This window comes from Diceros bicornis, chromosome 16 (genome assembly GCF_020826845.1).
Source record: "Diceros bicornis minor isolate mBicDic1 chromosome 16, mDicBic1.mat.cur, whole genome shotgun sequence".
NCBI classification, from domain to species: domain Eukaryota; kingdom Metazoa; phylum Chordata; class Mammalia; order Perissodactyla; family Rhinocerotidae; genus Diceros; species Diceros bicornis.
In genome coordinates, this window is record NC_080755.1 from 3,611,892 (window position 1) to 3,618,733 (window position 6,842).

The window sequence follows — 6,842 nt, forward strand, 5'->3', positions numbered from 1 at the left end:
GCTCCTGGGAAAGAGAGCATATTGTTTCCCTTTTCTCCTAATAATCTCCTTTTTTCTTGTTCTCTAGATAGGGTCTAGGGAAATCTGATTCTACCTAGGAGACGCCAGTGTGTCTGGGTCTCTCATTTCACGATTATCCAAGAATGGGGAGATCTGCTGGAACACTGACCACAAGGCAGATGATCTTCCTACGTGTAGATCCATTCAGAATGGTCTGAATGGGAGGACCATTCAGAACTGGCATTTCCATCAAGAAGACAGAGAGAGAGGAACTTGACATCCATTCGACACCAGCGTTCTGGGCTTGAATTGGTTGGAGATGGAAAAATCTGCTGGTGAAAATTATGTAACTCTTGGTTGTCTGTGTTAACCTCCCTTTTTTAAAATACAATAAGTTTATGTTTTGAGCTCAGATGCCTTTACAAATTAGCTGAGAATGGCAAACTGTGATCCATTACTTTTTATGAAAACTGGAGGCAGCATAATCTTGTGAAGACACCTGAAACTTAGATCATCCAAGTGCTCTGGAGCCCTCAAGAAGCCTGGGTATCTAAACCCCCGATGTGGTCGTGAGCCCAACTGTAGGGCTGGAGGATGGAGGAGACCATCAGAGCTTAAATTATCTGCAGATCACTGACTGCTACCAGGAAATGTTTTGTGTTCTGTAGAAGCCTGACATAAATCTGCACCCATCTTCCCACAAGTCCAGCATGTTGATGCTCGTAGGTGGTGTCCTCTCTCTCCCTCTCTTTCTGGTGCAACTTGTTCTTGGGACCTACTGAAGAGGTCACAGTGTCCTCCTGAATTTTAAATAATATTGTGTCACCACATGAATCCTCAGGTGTCTATGAATATTTTGTCATGTTCTTGGTAGGCTTCCCATGTCAATGACTGTCTAGGTTTCTTCAGAAGAACTGTCTTGGATGCCTGTTAGGAGACACGGAATCCCAGCAGATAGGCGGTCTTACCAAATACACTTCTTGCTTTCTCTTCCACGTTGTGTGCCGATTTGGCTGTTCACTTTTTAGAGATTTTTAAGACCTGCATCCCACTTCTTAGTCTTACCAACACGTGCATGCAAGGGGGTTTCAGTTGTCTAGACTACACCTATGAAGGGTTCTCCATCCCGGATGCAGGTTACAGCCACCTGGGGAGCTTTCTATAAAATCTAAATGCTAGGTCTCCACACCCAGAGATTCTGATTTACTCCCCCCTCTGCACCCCGCCTACAACGTCTGTATTTTAGTTAAAGCTCTCAGGGAGTTTTCAGGTGTGCAGTCGGAGTAGAGAACCACTGTCCTCATTCACATATCAGAACTCAGGAAGAGTGCCATTGGTTTTCAAAACTAGTGTCACCAAAACAAATCCACCTTTCTGGAGCTATATTTTCACTCTGGGGTTACATATGCACGCATATCAGGAGCCAGTGGCTTTGTCTGTACCCCGGCTGTTTTACCCTGACATTTTCCTAATCTGAGGTGCCTCTAGCCACCTTGAGGATGTCTTCTGGCATTCTCCTTACACATGTTCTAATATGACATTTTTAGATATATAAATTTCTATATTGCATTTATAAATCACAATATTTGTTTAGAAGTTATTTTAGTTAGGAGCCACATAGTTTTTTGCTCTTACACTAGAAAAAACTTGGAAGCAGAATGGAAGCCTTTCTTCTTTTTGCTAATATATTCTGAGGTTGCAATTTTTTTAAGTTGTCAATTTAATGTTTACAGCAGAAGTATTTTCAAGGTCTCCAAATTCCAAAAGTCTAGATGACTTCTAATAATTTGTAGGAGACAACACCTTGTTACTCTTGTGCTAAAGAGGTTCTCCCCTGTGGACTGTCTTTCCACAGTCATCCACAGTGAAAATGCACAAAACCCTGTATGTATTCCCCACTTCACTGTCTCTGACATCTGGCCCTTGCACAAAGTCTTCCTGCTGGGTGTATGTAAAGTTTATACCATAGGAAGATCTCATATGAAAATAAAGGAGCATGTAAAATTATATTTGTTTTTTTGTAAAGTTGACACATAAAGGAAGAGATTATGAATTTGTGGGGAGGGTGCTCTGTTGAAGTTGGTGACTTGCCTTAGGCACACAGGCACCCAGATGGCTGACACTAAAATATGGAAACCACCATTCATTATTCACAGCCAACACCATGAGCAGATCTTTATCTCAGGGGTTGTCTAGCTGCTTTCTGTGTGTTTGCTCCAGGAGCCTTTGAAGAGGCTGCTGATTTTAACATCATTTCATCCAGAAAGGCTTATCAAACTGTGGGAAGAGTTTTAAGGAGGGAACTGGAATTCAGGGAACAATTTAGCAGTGACATTTAGAAATTCAAAGCAAGTTACTAAGCAAAAAAATTACAAGTTTTCTTCTTTATCTGTAACCACTGAAATAGGAAAAGCCTCCTTGTCTATATGCTAGTAGATATTTACTAATTAATAAATGCACATTTTAGAATGATTTAGATTCCAGTTGTATTTGTTTTAACTCCATCAGAGTCTCTTCAACAGCCATGGAAATGTTAATATGCTTAGTAAGCCTAAGTGATTTTCATTCATTGGTCCTCTGAAGAGATTTCAGATGTGTGTATGCATGTGCGTGTGTACAAGTTTTGTAACTGGCTACTTCTCATTAGTAACATTAGCCTATAACTGGGACTCGTGGACCCATTCAATGACTGTTGAGTCAGCTAGTTTGAAGCTTCATTCACTTATTCTCCTGCAGTGCCACCTTTTGGCTGACAGTGTATTGAAAAAATACAAGGACTTAGAGTTGAAAGCAAACAATTAGGCACAATCAACAAATATCTCTTGCGGCCAAGATATGCTGATAGGCTCAGAAATACAGCAATGAGCAGAACCAGCACAGCCTGCCATCATGAAGCAGCCATCTGGTAAAGATGTTAATCAAATAATTATCAGTAACCACGTAAACAATACATGTGTGCAGAGGACTAAACAGAAGTAGCAGGCATTATGGGAGACAATGAATGGTGACCCTAACTTACTCCCAGCGAGTTCGAGGAGGACAGATGCCTCGAGAAGGTGGTGTTTATTGGGGTTGGAAGGGTGACCATGGAGGCTCCAGAGTGTGAGCTCCACGGGGGCAGGGACTTCGTTCTGCTCGTCACTGCACCCCCAGTTCCTAAAGCCGGTCCATGGCAGGCGCTATGTAAACACTGATTGAAGGAATAAAGGAGTTCCCCAGGTGAATAGAATAGAGAAGTCACATTATGCCTCAGGAAGAACAGCCAGCATCCTGGAGGCAGAGGAGAGCATGATGTGGTAAAGGAATCATGAGACATTCACAGTCAATTTCCATATCCCACCAACTGAGGGTCCTCTGCAGCTTAAACAGTTCTCCACATTGTGTGGTTTCCATTTCATATCCTTTCTATCTCCTTTTCAATTCAATTGTAACAGTAATAAACACCTATCAGGCATGAGGAGAATAATGGACACAGCCAGGCATATTATAGCAGTAAGGACAGTCACCGTGGAAACCTGGGGAGTTTCCCAGTCCTGGTGGGCCCATCTCTGTGCTGCTGCTGTTCACTGCAGACCTGAGAGTCTGTCAGAGACCACTGGTGGAAGTCTCCAGACCTGGGTCACTGCAGCTGTGGCAACCTCTTGCTGAAATGATGCCAAATAAGTCGCTCTTGATCTTTCTTAATTTTCTGGGGTTTTCCCTACTTTGGGGTTGGTCTGTGTTTAAGCTACTTTCTTTTAAATCTTTATATAGAGAGAGCATATTCATATGTGTTCTCTGGGCCTGTGGCGATACTGCAGCCAACGAGATGCTATTCTTTGGGCTCAGAGTTTATTTGTGTTGTCATTTACTTTTCAGTGGATGGGAGGCATTGGTGGTTCTGAGCAATACTTCACCACACTCGCCAAACAAGCAAAGCGGACGCTGTGGATGAACTTCCTGACTCGGAAAAGTTCCCGTCAGTGTTCTCCATGGATCAGTGTGAAACTTTCACTGGCTTGCCCAGCGATGAGATAAACACTGGGGGTTTTCCCAAGATTCTTTTAGGTGCTTCCAACAAGCATTTTGCTTGTTTGTTTTGGGATGTGAGGAAGTGGCCACTCTTACTGACATAAACGTAAGACACCAGTCCCCTCTCCCCACGTCTGAAGCAAGACCTCCAGGTCAGAACCTCTGTGGAGAGGGGCTTCATCTCACCACCACAGAGCCAGCCCCAGGGCTCGCATTCTCTCTCTTTCCGTTGGGGGAAGACGTGCCTCTTTTTATATTCTGTTAGAAAGCTGAGAAAAGTAGACATTTTATTTTATTTTTGTGAGGAAGATCAGCCCTTAGCTAACATCCATGCTAATCCTCCTCTTTTTGCTGAGGAAGACCGGCTCTGGGCTAACATCTATTGCCAATCCTCCTCCTTTTTTTTCCCCCAAAGCCCCAGTAGATAGTTGTATGTCATAGTTGCACATCCTTCTAGTTGCTGTATGTGGGACGCGGCCTCAGCATGGCCGGAGAAGCAGTGCGTCGGTGCAAGTCCGGGATCCGAACCCGGGCCGCCAGCAGCGGAGCACATGCACTTAACGGCTAAGCTATGGGGCTGGCCCGCCACAGCATCTTTTATTTGCCATTTAAAGTTGTTCTATGTGAAGAAAAATTAAAAATTTAAATTATTAGCATGAATTTAACCATAAGTCTTTATATCCCGCAATGCCAGTTTGAAATGCAAATAGAAGAGCATGTAACTCATATGGAGAAGTATTGAAATCAGACAATTCGTGTTTTGTAGCTTGTACATGCTTTCCTATTTTGTTCTTAGCAAATTGTTGACATGCTGCACAAAACTAATTCAACTGTTTTTATTTCACTTCTTGGTACACCCACCTGCTACCAGCACTCTATACTCTCCATTTACTGATGAGTGAGAAAGGACTGGAAGGAGAGGGAAGGACGGTTGGCTCTTTTCTCTTTCCCTCTATGTCATCACTTTCAGCGTGAGTGGTTGGTTAACACAGGGAAGTAACATGAGTGAGAAAGGTTATGATCGATAGGGTTCCTTCGTCATTAGTGGTTCTTACAATGCCATTGCAGATTCTTGTTCAAGCAGAATGGGTGGCCTCTGGGGGCTGTCAGTGCTCCCCACCTTCCTCAGTCATACGTAACACCACTACCTTGTACTCTCACGCATTGCGTGTCCACCGGAATTCCATGGTCATGGGCATCAGTAATGTCAAATGCGAATGGAGTGGCGAGGAACAGTGGACATGCATATTGTGTGTATCTCCTCTGCTCACCTGGTGCTCCATTGACCTGAACAGTGCACATGCACATGGTATGTATCTCCTCTGCTCATGTGGTGCTCTGTTGTCCTGAATGTGGACATGCGTATTGTGTGTATCTCCTCTGCTCACGTCATGCTCCACTGTCCAGCACAGTGGACATGCATATTGTGTGTATCCCCTCTGCGCACATCATGCTCCGTTGTCCTGAACAGTGGACATGCATATTATCTGTTATCTCCTCTGCTCACGTCATGCTCCATTGTTCTGTGGACTTCACTTGCAAAACACAAGTTCAAAGATAAAATTATTTAAAAATTTGAGACAGGAACAACAGCATTAAACCAAGCCCAGGGCCCTTCTGGGGGGCAAGAGGGAGCACAGGTCACATAGCCATGAAGCTTGCTCTGGATGAGTGAATAGGCATCCTCCTTTCCCTGGCCTCTCACTCAGCTCCTCCTCTCCAGCTGTGTGTCCGTGTGTGGTCCTTGGTGTTGGTTCACCCAGACATCAAACTCCATTCCAAGGAGGATACCAGCCACTCATATGATTGAAACCTCCCATAGTCCACCTGCTCATTCCCCTTAGGGTTCAACTATGTAGTTCCAGGTTCTGCTGTAAATAATCCTCCAAGATAAAGACCTATATTTCACAGTGTCCCTGACAGCATGCCTGGGCCCAGGAAGTGGTCTCCCTGTCATAGTTCTCACCCAAGAACCTCCAGTCTCTCCATTATCCCTCCCACATATACTAGCAAGAAGCTAGGCTTGCACAAACTTGCTCACAAAGCGTTTCAATATTATTAGACTTTAACCATTCAATAATAAAAATAAGAAGGCTTAGCATCATGAAAATGTAGACTAAAAGAAAACAACAGACCTAGGAGAATCTCCACAACACATATGACAATGAGTTGCAGTTGCTATCCATATAGTTTAAATCATTCATAAAATTTACCTAGGAGAAAAATAAACTGACACATGGGGAGATACTCAGCCTCACTAAAGCTAAGATTAGAAAAATTAAAACCAAAATGAAGTACAATTTTTCACCCATGGAACAAATGATTAACTTTAAAATGTAGAAACCAACGTCGGCAAAATTATGGTGAAACGGAAACATTTGTTTCTTGTTTAATCCCATGTAAATTTGAAGACTCATTTTATAAAGGAATATGGGAAAACATATCCCACATAAATTCTATAAACTTATCCAAAAGGACTAGTCCAAAATAGGGAAGAAATTTTCTTTATAAGATGTTCATTAAAACATTGTTTGATAATAGTGGAAAGACTAGAAATAACCTGATTATCTATCAGTAGGAAATGGATTAATAGATTTCATTTATAGGTTATTCATAGAATAGTATTCAAATATTTTAATTATAAAAAAATCAGAGGAAAGACATTTCTGTTACGTTATGTTAAAAAATTCAAAATCCTATCTAAGCTGTGATTACAGTATATAAAGTGAATATGCTAAACAACAGAACAGATTAATACAGTTTGATTCATTCAATGACAGATTGTAGAATTTTCCCCCTTTTATCTTGGTTTGCAGCAACATTCTATGATG